The sequence below is a fragment of the Barbus barbus genome (genome assembly GCF_936440315.1).
Source record: "Barbus barbus genome assembly, chromosome: 29".
Lineage (NCBI taxonomy): Eukaryota > Metazoa > Chordata > Actinopteri > Cypriniformes > Cyprinidae > Barbus > Barbus barbus.
The window spans coordinates 18,989,860-19,003,214 of record NC_136757.1 but is presented as its reverse complement, the minus strand read 5'-3'; the positions used below and the strand labels follow the sequence as shown (position 1 = coordinate 19,003,214).

General features: G+C 36.7%; 1 protein-coding gene and 1 pseudogene across 2 annotated transcripts in view; one reads left to right on the top strand and one right to left on the bottom strand.

The window, feature by feature from the left end:
- The window catches only part of LOC306849709 (uncharacterized protein), a 919,849-nt gene that overhangs the window by 498,784 nt on the left and 407,710 nt on the right, over positions 1-13,355 (top strand). The gene's annotated exons all lie outside the window — the stretch shown is intronic.
- The window catches only part of LOC306849102 (nephrocystin-4-like), a 179,726-nt pseudogene that overhangs the window by 7,745 nt on the left and 158,626 nt on the right, over positions 1-13,355 (bottom strand). The window contains exons 19-25 of the transcript in view: positions 11,534-11,748; positions 9,267-9,493; positions 4,814-5,004; positions 3,669-3,752; positions 1,421-1,580; positions 1,217-1,281; positions 279-364 (exon numbers count right to left, since the gene is read on the bottom strand). The product of the transcript in view is annotated as a nephrocystin-4-like (transcript). The remainder of the gene's footprint in view (positions 1-278; positions 365-1,216; positions 1,282-1,420; positions 1,581-3,668; positions 3,753-4,813; positions 5,005-9,266; positions 9,494-11,533; positions 11,749-13,355) is intronic.

Below are 13,355 nucleotides of genomic sequence, written 5' to 3'. Positions count from 1 at the left end.
AATTTGATGAATAAATGAATATTATGATCTGATGCAATCAGACAGTAAACGAGACATCCTGATTAAGCAAATGTCATTAATCACACATGAAGGGATTAATCAGGGACCGGGCTTTCACACACACACACACACACACACACACACACACAGCCAAACACAGAGGTTCGCACGCACACACCTCACCGTGCATCTGGAGGAGTGAAAATGAACAGGTTCTCACTTTTCAAAAAAAGAAAAGTGAACTTTTCTGCATGTACTCATAAGGGAGGTGTACATACGTGAAAATGGTTATGAAGAATTTCCGAATCTGTGGACTTGGGCTACCAGGTACTTTCAGGTAAACATCCTGTGGTTCTCCTGGAGTCTAAAGTTTCAAAATACAAGGAAATTAATTATAAAATAATTACGTTTCATCAGTAATTAAAATACAAATAAATATTTTATTAAAAATATTGTATGAAAAAAATATTTTCTGAAATTATACAAAAACTAATTTTATGAAAAATAAACAAAATATGAAACTTATTTTAATAGAAATTTATTTTAAAAATTAAAATAAGACATTAAAATTAATTTTAAAACTTTAAATGTTTAATTAGTAATGAACATCTGATTCATTTTACTGGTTACTAATGTACTACTGGACAAAAAGAATTTTAGAAAGTATTTTATGAAAAATATGAAATAATATAATTTTATGAACAAAATACATCTAAAATAAGCCTTAATTAAAAATCTAAAAATATTTTTTTTATGAAAACAATATAGAAATTATTGTATAAAACACAATAAAAAACAACAGAAAATTATGAGAAAAATAATGAAAATAAGAAATTATTCATAAAATAAAAAATATAAAAAAGTAAGCAATTATGAATAACTGTTTCATTTTATTGGTTTCTAAAGAAAAGTGTTAAAAATGTTATATTATAGTGTATGTAATGACAGCCTTTTATGAAAAATAAATATAAAATAATCTGTCATTACAAATCTAAGAGTAAATATTTTATAAAAACTGAATATAAAAAATAATACTTTATTAAACATAAAAATGAAAATAATAATTGTGTTAAATTTATATAAAAAGTCAACAGTTGCCAAATTGTGCAGACTATGACGTCACAATGAGTCAGCACAAAGTCTCAGACACTAATTAATAACTCATCAACATTGTGATTGGCTGGCTGCTATTAAGTGTGGCTCCTGATTGGCTCACCAGGTTGGTGGTGTGGCAGATGACATTGGGGTCGCTGCAACGCACATGGAGGGTGGCAGAACCATCTGTGAGCAAGTACAAAAGGAGACAGAGCACAAATGGGGTCTTTAGTTCAGAACTAATAGCAGACACTGAAGCATGTTTGTGTGAGTGGGTTTATGTATGTGCGTCCGCAGCGGCTGAGATGTTTGTAATGAGCAGCACCTGCTGTGTCGTCCCAGGCTGCAGGCAGGCGAATGGCCTTCTTTAGGAATGTGAATTCAGGCTGGTAGAATCGGAAGGTCTGGTCCACCACATGTGGCGTGGGTTCAACATCCACCTGGCAGATCGCCAGAGGCTTTCTGTCTTCCCAGCGGAACAGCACCTGCAAGACAAGCAGATCGCTTGCAACCTACACAAATTTTGAAAGGCCTTCCTACTAAATGCTAACAGGAGAACTAAATCAATTGAGAAAATAAAAGGAATGTTCCGGGTTCACAACAAGATAAACTGACAGATATCCACTGCATCAGCGACAAGCTGTCGATTACTACAGACAGTAATTTTGACTTGTCCCACAGTTGGTAAAAACAGAATTGTGTGATATTTTAGGATCATTGAGATAATATTATAGTTTTTATTGATATTTTGAATTAAATTTTATTTGTATATGTTCTGCTTTCATGTTAATTTTAGTTAAAGTTATTGTAATTTTTATTAGTTTTTGTTGTTTTAAAACATGTCTATATCGTTTTATTATTTGTATTTTTCAGTTTCAGTTATTTTAGTATTTCAAGTTAAACTAAATGAAATGGTTTATAGATTTTAATTTCAATTAACACTTGTTTTATTTCAAGTAACAATAATGTTTTTAGTTTTAGTTAACCATAATAACCCTGGTGTAGTTTAGTTAACCATAATAACCCTGGTGTAATGCAATCACAATGGATGTCTATGGGGCTAGGTCTCCTGAAGGGTTTAAAAGCAGAAATTTGCATCTTATATTTTTTATACACTTATATAAATTATTCTGCACAATGTGAGTTATTTGTCTTGTTGGATATACTTTCAAACAATGTTTGTCAAGGTGCAATGCCTTGCCCCATTGACTCCTATTGTAAGTGCATTACTGTAAATATATTTTTGCTTTTTTTAAGAGAGGAACAAAATTGAACTTGTAACTTACAACATTTCTTTGTAGTTCAGCACCAAACCAGTAAAGCCCACCCTTGAACCAATGGTCGAAGCTGCTCTTTTCAACAGAGGTGGTCGAGGTCTACCTCTAAATGAAAAGCCTATCTGAAATCATTCCACACTGAATGAACAGCACTGACAGTATGTTGTGAGATATGAAGTATCGTGAGTCATCTGCAGTCTGAGTGCATAACCTCTCTCGCGTGAGATCCAGTCGAGCTGGCTGTCGGATTCACAGCACAAGACAACCCATTGACACTCCTCTGGAGGTGATGTCAGTTTGTGCACAGCAATGCTAGACCCCAACTGACCTAAATATGATATGGGAGTGTGTGTGTGTCAGCAATACTGCAAGGCATCAGTCTCTCTTGGCTACATATGGCAGGAACAGCCCAAAGGCACAATGAACCACAATGCCATAGAAGAGCACATCAACCCACATACAGTACACAGCTTAACCATCTGAGTAAGATAGGTTGGTCTAAGTTACACAACCATTCACTGTGTACAATATGCATAAAATTAAATGTAAAGTTTATAAAAAAAATAGTTTTTCATACTTTATTAATAATATAATATAATAATGTACACACTGTATACTTTCATTTTATTTCCACAGAAATTGAATAAACTGTTTATTACTTTGTGTTATTGCATTTACGAAAATATTTAATAAACAATATTATAAAATATAATTGAATAAACAATATTATCATGTAAGGGACTGCAGGCGTGTGGACATTTGAAAATGCTTGGCGATGTCTGTGTAAATTTGCAGAGCAAATCTGCAGAATCTGTGTGGACCTGATTATGAAACATAAATTAGAGGCAACAGGACAGTTGATCAATGTTGCTCATTAACAGACTTCATTCATTCAAAAGGCTGAAATTAATCCATTTCAATATTAATGGCAGGCTGAAATGAAATGTATTTGGTTCAGGTCAAATCTCAAATACACAATTGAAAGGTCAAAACAATAGATGGGATCCATCAGTGCAAGAGCTGTGATCAAGAGCTCTTTCTTTCATTTCATACATATTTGACTAAACAATGCATACAGCAATACAAAAGAATGTAACCTTTGTTTAGTTCTTGTAAGTGTGCATCAGTTACACTCAGTTTTACTGTTGAGGACCAAGTCATGTTTTCAGTCTGGATTGTTTGAACCACGGCAGGAGTGCCGGCCCACTTCTCTGACTGCACAACTACTAATCAGGCTGTATAGAAAGAGTCTGAGTTCCTGTGTGCTCAGCAGTACAGTGAGTGCTAAGCTCTTACCTTGATGGATTTGGCATGAGTTGTATTGGACAGATGTTTCTGAGCCATCTGTGGACTTCTTGAAGTCTTTAAGCTTTTTGTATCCTGCAGTATGACAGAAGAGTCATCATGAACAGTGCAGCATTCAGTGAGAGAACAATCGCATTGAAATAATGTCATTAAGGGATGGAAAAACATTGTTTGGACAGGTCTGTTCAGACCGTCTGGATGAGGCTGTTTTTAATCCATTTCATTATTGCTGATGCTTTGAGTCATTTTAAACTCCCCTCCTTCACTTGTGGGTGCTGCTGTAATAGTACAGACTATAAACAAACCCAAATCCAATTAAACCGTAAACATGTGAACTAATCCCAGTCTCATCAGTGCAAAAGGGAAATGAGGAAACAAATGCAGTTTCTCAGTGATGACACATAGTTCATGGTTGAATTACAATACAACATAACACAACACAACACACAAAAACAATTAAATAGTCCACATTTTCTCCTGATGATATTGTTTTCCAGCATCAGCAGTTCAGTGGACAGTCCAGTTGAGATTTACTTGAGTCTACATAGTGGCCTATCTAGACTTTTTACAACAATGTGGTGAAAAAATAAATAAATAAATACACCCCCCCCCCCCCCCCCCCCAGAAAAAACCCTCAAACAAAGAAAAGAACAATACAAAACAAAATAAAAATATTTATTAGTGGTTGTACTATTGTAGTGAAAAGTACATTTAAAGACAGACAAAACAGAATATTTATTAATAGTATTAGTACTAAAACTTTGAAGTGAAAATTACTTTTAAAACCAAAGCTAAAAGCAAAACAAAAAATAAATGAACAAAACAAATTAAATGAATCAAAGGTGACACTGTAAAAAAACAGATAAATGCTGTTCTTTTGAACTTTCTCTTCATCAAAGAATCTTGGGTGGGGTGGGGGACAAAAAACAAAACAAAACAAATTGGTAGTATCACTAAAACGTTAGGGTGAAGGTACATTTAAAAACACAAAACAAAAAACTCAAAACAATACTGCATTTATTATTAGTGTTATTATCAATAGAACATTTGGGTATTTTGTATTTTGACACAAGAATAAAAAAAACTGTTAAAATGAACACTGAGTATAAGTCTGAGAGAGTTCCCCCTAGATTTACCTGAAAAGGGAAGGTGTGACCACAGATGAAGGTCTGGTACTTGAAGGGCACATGGACACTTTCTTTGGGCCGCAGGTAAACCTGTGGAGTCAGTGTACTCTCCTTTAGGTGAAACATATCCTCCTCTAGAGGAATTAAGAGTCTTCGTCAACTCCTTGAAATATTTCCACTCCTTAGTTTTCACGATTACACTGAGGGATAAAAAGAGAAAAAGATGAAAAACAGCAAAGAGAGAGAGAGAGAGAGAGAGAGAGAGGAGAAGAAAATAACAGCTTGAGGACTTTCTTTGCCTTGCCAGCAGTATTTTATTGGCAATGAAAAAGAGTATTTGAGTATGCATGATACAGTCAAACATAAGCCCTCGCAGAACTGAAACTCCTGGGAGGGTACGGTTTACATTCTGTTTCATAGAGACAAATTTCATGCACAAATATATGAAGGAAAAGGGCATTTGAAACATCAAAGGCAGCACCTCCGGGCCCGAAAAGGGATCATTCATCATAAATGGAAAAAAATAAGAAAAAGAAAGAATTTAGAGGTGTAAAAACTCTTTTGTACTGTATACACTACAGTAGATGTGAAATCAAGTCTCGGAAAATTCAATCACAGTCTCTCTTTAATAACAGAGAGCCAGACAGGTGGCACAAAAGTATACTTACGTGAACAAAAGCAATGCCTATTTCCTTTTCTTTCATATAGAAGCATATATGCAAGGAGCTCTTTTAAAATGGTAATGCAAAAATAGGACAATAATGACAGAAAAGTAAATTGAAATGTTGAACTGGGAAATATGACCAGGCATAATATCTCTTCACAGTAAGCCTAGCAATAAAACAAGGTAGACAAAAACAAACAGGGCTTGAGGTAAGGGTGACTGTAAATTGCTAAATTTTTAGTTTATATTATTTAACTATTTTCTCTCATGGTAAATGGAAAATCCAAAGTGGAGTGATTACAGAATGCATCAAGCTTAAATTACATTGTTCCACCCACATATTGTGATCCACCCTGAAGCTTTGGCTTTTGGAACAATTTTGTTGTTAGACAAAATATAAAGTACATGAACTAACTAGCTAAATTATGTAAAATTTTTAAATAAATTCAAAATTAAACTGTACACTACTGTTTAAATGTTTGGGGTTGGTAAGATAAGAGGTCTCTTTTGCTCACAAAGGCAGCATTTATTTGATCAAACACACAGTAAAAACAGTAATACTGTGAAATATTATTACAATTTCTATTTGAATATATATTTTTTTATGAATATTATATATTTTAACATATAATTTATTCCTGTGATGGCAAAGCTGCATTTTAATATTTTAATATTTTTGTGAAAACCATGATATATATTTTTCAGGAATCAGCTTTTTTGTAACAATATAAACATGTTTACTGCCACTTTTGATCGATTTAATGCATCCTTGATGAATAAAAGTATTTGTTCAAAAAGCTTTACCCCAAAGATTTGAATGTGCAGTGTATAAAATCACATTTTGTTCTTTTTGTGTTTCTATTGATGCATTGGCAATACAGAACAATCACACCAAGTACTTTAAATCTTAAAGAGAGAGAGAGAGAGAGAGAGAGAGAAAGGGAGAGATAATAAAAATCAGTTTAAGTATAACTAAAAAACTGCTTCAGAGGACTGAAAACAAATTATGAGCTGCGGGACCTGACCTTCGAGGATAAAATGAATTAGGCAGAAAGAATGGAGCAGTTGTGCTGAAATCTGGCGTAACCTCTAACCTGCCGCTCCGTTGGTTCAGCTTGTCCATATATAATGTGCGAGTAAAGGTGAGAAACAATCTCTTCAGTAAAAGTGAAAGAGAGAGGTGACTTTATAAGGTTGGCTTTGTGGCATCCATCAGCAATACAAACACAGGCCTGACATATCCTTTGCACTGGAAGAGAGAAGCATCAATTCAACACAAATGTACAAACTCCAGATCTCAGGTATTTGTTTCCCTGGCACAGCTCTGTGCATACAAGAGTGCTTTGGACTGACTCACGGGGTTCACGCACAGACAAACACACTGCTCCTGGGCGAGCAGTTACCTCCATGACACATCACAAAGTGCTTCAGTTTTATGCCACAACACAATGCAAGTTGGGAAGATGTTTGCCATGCAAACATACTTCTCGGAGAGAGGCGGCGGAGAATATTTATCTTGTCCTAAAGCACAGCGTGTATGTGTGAGTGGAGTTTAGGCTACTAATGTGTTTCCTAATTAAACGCTGAGAGATGCAGGGGTGTTAATGCAGTAATTTATTCCACCTCATCCTCCTAACGCTTTCTTGGTTCATCATGATGGAGTGTGCGGACTCAGTCTATGGCCTGCAGAAAACTCATATTTTGTGTGGTATAATCCTGGATTGTGAGCTTCACGCGGGAACCCTGGTCGGGGGAAGATATTTTACATCACGCTGCAATTAAAATAAGCTTGAATGGAGGGAATTGATTATTTATTCAGTGTTATTTTCCTACCCCCTGGGAAGCTCTTGGCCCCAGTAACGCCCCGCTGAGGAAAACTCATTCATTCAGATGTTCATTTCAGACAAGGCTGTTCACACGTGAACGAAACATTGATCTATGCATAATTTCTTTCAGGGCTGTAATGCCAGAGGCAAAGGCTTTATTTGATCTTTGAATGGACACAGTGCCTGCTGTGCATGATTAAAGTATTGGCTAACTACTGTATGTACCAATTAACATTAAGGGGGTTTTCTTAGGGCACTGGCATACTGTTCTGAGAATTAATTCAATTATTTTTCTTATAGTGAACACACAAATTACTGTATAGTGTCCAAACAACTCCCAATCACACACGCTCTCATAAAATTCCTTATAATAGTGTAATCACACTGTTGTTCTTATGGAAATGACTAACTGTATTAACTGTATAATTACCGTATTAAAATATTTCACTTCCTTAGTTTACAACATCTCATTAATAAAGAGACAAAAGGCCAAACATTTTACTTGGACATTCAACTTTTTTAATGCTACTACTAGGGGTGACCCCGAATAGTCGACGATTCGATAGGAGGAGCCTGATTCGACTACCAATCTCACAGGCGAATATTCAAAGAGGTTTTATGATCATGTCATTTTGGCAATATGGGGGTGCTCAATGTCTGATTTCACATAGAACTACGGGTTTTCTCCCAATAAGTTAATATACAGCCTATTATGATAATGCTTTAAATAAGAATCTGAAAAGAAATAAGCTTTAAATAAATATTTTAACGTGCGTGAATAAATCCAACCACCTCTATAGATTTAAGTTTCCCTTTCCATAATCTGTGACCGACAGAGGAGCATCTTGGCGGCAAGGAGTTAAAACTTTAACAAGACTCAAACTGACACAGGCAGAGTGAAAGACTGGATTTTTTTCGATCAGGTAGGGTACAAGTGATTTCCAAACATTTCAGCCGGTTTATATATATCGTGTAGGCTATATAGCCTATTATTTATCTTGTATAAGATGCATTTGGTTGAGTTGCGCTGCAGTAATGTGCTTTATTGTACTACTGTGATTATCTCTTCAGCGCGAACAGCACAAACACCACTGCAGAATATTAATGACTATGTCTGTCATATATACATAACATTATAATGAGAACACTATTATAATAAAATGCTGTGAATTTTTAGAGTTTACTTGCCATGTTTCTGTACGTTGTTGCATGAAGAATGCGTCCACAAAAGGAGTTCATTCAGAGCCGCGCAGACACATGCATCCGGGGCGTATTGTGCAGATAGCCTATAAGTCGTAATATTATTGTTATGTTGTATAAATAACGAAGCGTATTCTATATGAGATAAATGAGTTAAATACCATTGATTAAAAACCTGCTATCAAATGCTTCATTGATCCAGTACTGGTCATCTTCAGAACACGCAGCTCAAAACGCAGAACATTAATAACTGTCATATACATAACGTTATAATGAGAGCACTATTGTAAAAACATTTGTGAATTCTTAGGGTTTCGCTGACATTTAATGTTAACTATCTTTAATCAAAACATAAAATATTATTTACCGAGTTTGTATCTGTGTATCCCCCGCCCCCAAACATATGATTCGACTATTAGTCGACTATCGGCAAGATTCGAAAATTCCAATTCGACTATGAAAATCCTTAGTCGGGGACACCCCTAGTTACTACTTATTTCAAAATGCTCACGGAAGACTGGACTGGAGCAAGTGCGCGCCCATCAACGCGCTTCATTCGGCTGCACTGCACAGGACATGCTCGGGAAGAATGTCTCTAAAGAAGTGTGTTTTTGGTTGTAAGGGAAAGATAACCTTGTTCAGCTTTTCGAAGAACCCAGCGTTACATGAACAGTGGAAGCAGTTTGTTTTTCCGAACAAACTGCTTTTTTTGTTTTCTTGAAAAGTTTGACAACCATTGATGTATTGCATTCAAAGACATAATATATCTTACCTGAGCTCTGGGTCATCACATTCAATAGTGACAGTCTGAGAAACGTTGAATGGATTCTTGAGCACGAATTCGAAAAACTCTGCCGTTCCGAGTGTGGCATGGAGAGTGTGTTTGGTAGTGATGGCCTGAGAGAGCATGTTGGTGATCTCCTGTGCCTTACAGCGCTCTCGATAGGCCTCAATCACACGCAGGTCACGGGAATGCTGCACACGCTCTGCCAGATGCCTCTGAAAGAAATAATCCAAAGAAATTCACATGTTGAAACTGCACCGGAAAAACCTAGAAACTAATAAAACCGATGTGCCTGAAGCATGGCAAGACCGTGCCAGGCTCCTGAGTGAAAGAAACAGTGAAATTATGTTTGATTTCATCATTCCACAGAGTGGGAGGAACTGGCGAATAATGCAGCTCAGTTTCAGCCATTTCCTCTTTGGAGTTAAAATAAAGCTCATGCTCTGAAAGGAACACAATAGATCACCCAAAAATACAGGTACATCTAAAAAAAAATGAATAACGTGAAAAACTGCTTTTTTTGTAACTTATTTCAAAAAGTTAAACTTTCATATATATTTTAGATTCATTACATGTAAAGTAAGACATTTCAAAAGTTTTTTTGTTTTAATTTTGATAATTAGAGCTTACAGCTCATGAAAGTCAAAATCCAGTATCTCAAAATAGAATATTTCCTAAGATCAATCAAAAAAAGGATTTGCAAAGCAGAAAAGTTCAAGTTCTTTAAAGTATCTTACTTTACAATACTTTACAATACAATACTTTGTCAGGGCTCCTTTAGCACAAACTCCAGCATCAGTGAGGAATGGCATGGAAGCGATCAGCCTGTGGGCTCTGCTGAGGCAGCTCGTCTGTATTGTTGGATCGACTGTTTCTCATCTTTCTCTTGAAAATCAGCATCTCCATAAAGCTTGTCAGCAGATGGAAGCATAAAGTGCTCCAAAATCTCCTGGTAGACGGCTGCATTGACTCTGGACTTGATAACACCAGCAGACGTCACGGCACTCCAAATCATCAATGACTGTGGAAACTTCAAACTGGACTTCAAGCAGCTTGGGTTCTGTGCCTCTCCATTCTTCCTCCAGACTTCCTCCATTCTTCCTCCAGATTTCCAAATGAAATGCAAAATTTCAATTAATCTGAATAGACAACTTTGGACCACTGTGCAACAGTCCAGTTCTTTTTCTCCTTAGCCCAGGTAAGATGCTTCTGAAGGGCTTGGTAGCCCTTTTCCTGAAGACATCTGAGCTTGGTGACTCTTGATGCACTGACTCCAGCTTCAGTCCACTCCTTGTGAAACTCTCCCAAGTGTTTGAATCAGCTTTGCTTTACGGTATTCTCAAGCTTGTGGTCATCCCTGTTGCTTGTGCACCTTTTCCTACCCAAATTCTTCCTTCCAGTCAACTTTGCATTTAATATGCTTTGATACAGCACTCTGTGAACAGCCACTCCTTTCAGTAATGAGCTTCTCTGACTTACCATCTTTGTGGAGGGTGTCAATGATTGTCTTCTGGACCATTGCCAAGTCCGTAGTCTTCCCCATTATTGTGGTTTCAAAGAACAAGAGATACCCTGAATTTATACTGTAGAGATGGTTGTTTAATGAAACTCAGATATAAATATTCTAATATATTGAGATACTGGATTTTGACTTTCATGAGCTGCAAGCTGTAATCATCAAAATTAAAATAAAACAAAAAAATGTTTGAAATGTCTTTACATGTTATGAATGTAAAATATATATGAACGTTTCACTTTTTGAAATAAGTTACAAAAAAAATTCAGTTGTACAATTTTCATAATTTTTACTGTATTTCGAAACCCATCTGACTCACTTTCTTTCATAAAAGTAGAATTTCGGAAGAATACCGTGGGAGCTCTTTTCCGAATAATGAAAGTGAATGAGAACTGGAGCTCTCAAGCTTCAACATTACAAAAAAGCACAATAAAGTATCACAAAAGTGTCCCATATGACCCATGTGCTATATATTTCAAGTCATCTGATGATGGCTTTGTGAGAGGAACACATGAAAATTTAACTCATTATTAACTTTAGTTCTCCTTTGCACGTTCAAGAGATTTCACGTTCAAGAGTAAACAAATGACTCTTTCGAATTAGATTCTTTCAATGAAACAAGTGATCAAAACCTTCGTTCAAGAAAGAAGAAAGTCACATGGGTTTGAAATGATCAGGATCACTTGTAGACAGACAGCTTTTCGATCCCGCTCAATTGAAAACTGTCCTTCTTTCTTACCGTGATGTTTGAGCTGTTCTGAAAAGGGGGAATGGTTTTCTGCTCCTCATGTTGACGGACAGCTGCCATTCTGTAAATCTTCCTCTGGTGTACTTCCTTCGCTTCGGCCTGCTGATGCAGTGCAGCTCCGCCTACTTCCCTCATGGTGCTTTGTAGCAGTCTGGCCAGCTCGCTGTCAATTTCTGGCAATCAGCGGGCTCGTCTGGCATTGCTTGCTGCAACACACACATACACAAGCGCATAAACAACATCTTTCGCCCCTACGAGACACACATGCTTTCTTTCATCACTTCTTCGGGGGCCACTTTTCAACCTCCATTTGGCCTCAAATCCATCTTCGTCTTTTCTAGTTATCCCTCCCACCCAATGAGACCCGCTTTCAGATATACATGCACTGAGATTCACGCTTCAATGCGATTCAACATCACAACTAACATAATCCTGTGATTTAACGCCAATGAAGACAGAACAACAGAGGATCAAAAGACGCAGGATCAAAAAGAGCCTGCCACTGTTTTTTCCTAAACCTAAATTCCCACTGTAGCCATCCCTACAGAGAGAGAGGGAGGGAGAGGGAGAGAGAGAGAGAGAGAGAGAGAGAGAGAGAGAGAGAGAGAGGGAGGAAGGTCTACATTGCATTGGAGACAAAGGGGCCTCTCTGTGATGAATAAGAGCATGTTGAAGCACTCTCTTTATCTCCATCTCATCAGGCTGACATACACGCACACCTCCTGTAACTGCCCACTCATGGCACAAAGACATGTGGGAGCCACTGTGTTATTTTTCACTGGCTGGGTCTCAGCTATCTTTGTAGGACGTGACATTATGTGGCACTGATGTCTGCCACAGTCACAAGCAGCCTGCTCTTCAGTGTACAGATAAACCCGAATGGATACCGTTACATAGACATGAACACACTTTTCAAGCCCTGAGGCCTGAACCATACTCTACATTCAACAGGCTTTGCTTCAGGATACAGATTTTATATGGGACATTAAGTGAAAAATGTCCTTACAACTACGCATTATATTTAAATGGGCTGTAAAGTAATCAACAAAAGACTAGTCTAATTATTAATCCATAATAACTATGTATGATTATACAGTTTATCCAATCAGAAAAGATCTGTTTTTTGAATCACGACCCACCAGTGTAGAACCACTGCTCTACCTAACTAATTGAACGCAAATGCTTCTGGCTATGCAAACTTGATTTCACATATCACTGCATTTTAAAATGTGTCAGAATGCAATTCATAATGCAATGCAAATACATGTTGCATTCTCAGCATTGCTGCAAGGGATGCTACAACGGGCATCTTGTAATGTCAAATATGATTTTTTTTTTTTCAACTACTGTCATTGCAGAGAAAGAGTTTTGAGAAATCTTGTGGAGCGGGATAGTTAAAAGTTAGCAAAAACATATTCAGCGTAATGGCAGGATATTTCAAGGTCTATCAGGTTGTTTTCTGCTACAGTAGTGCAAGATCGCACATTAAATATGTAAAACAGCATCACCCATATGCAATTCATTGGAAATTCTCATGTTTCAGGCTTAAAAGATTAAATGTCTACATTTATGTCTTACACAACAAGGTAATGAAAAGACTAATATTGTCTTCTCAGAAGACTTCTGCATGCTACTTTTCCATATGCCATAATACTGTGATCCTCTGTTGATCAGAACGAAAAGACTAATCTTGGCAATGCTGTCATTAGAATAAAGCGATAATAAAAGAGTGAGAAAGAAGATAAATAAAAACAGCCATGCAACTAGATAAGGGAATTATCTGCCAAATCCTCTTCTGGAATTATCAGCAAAT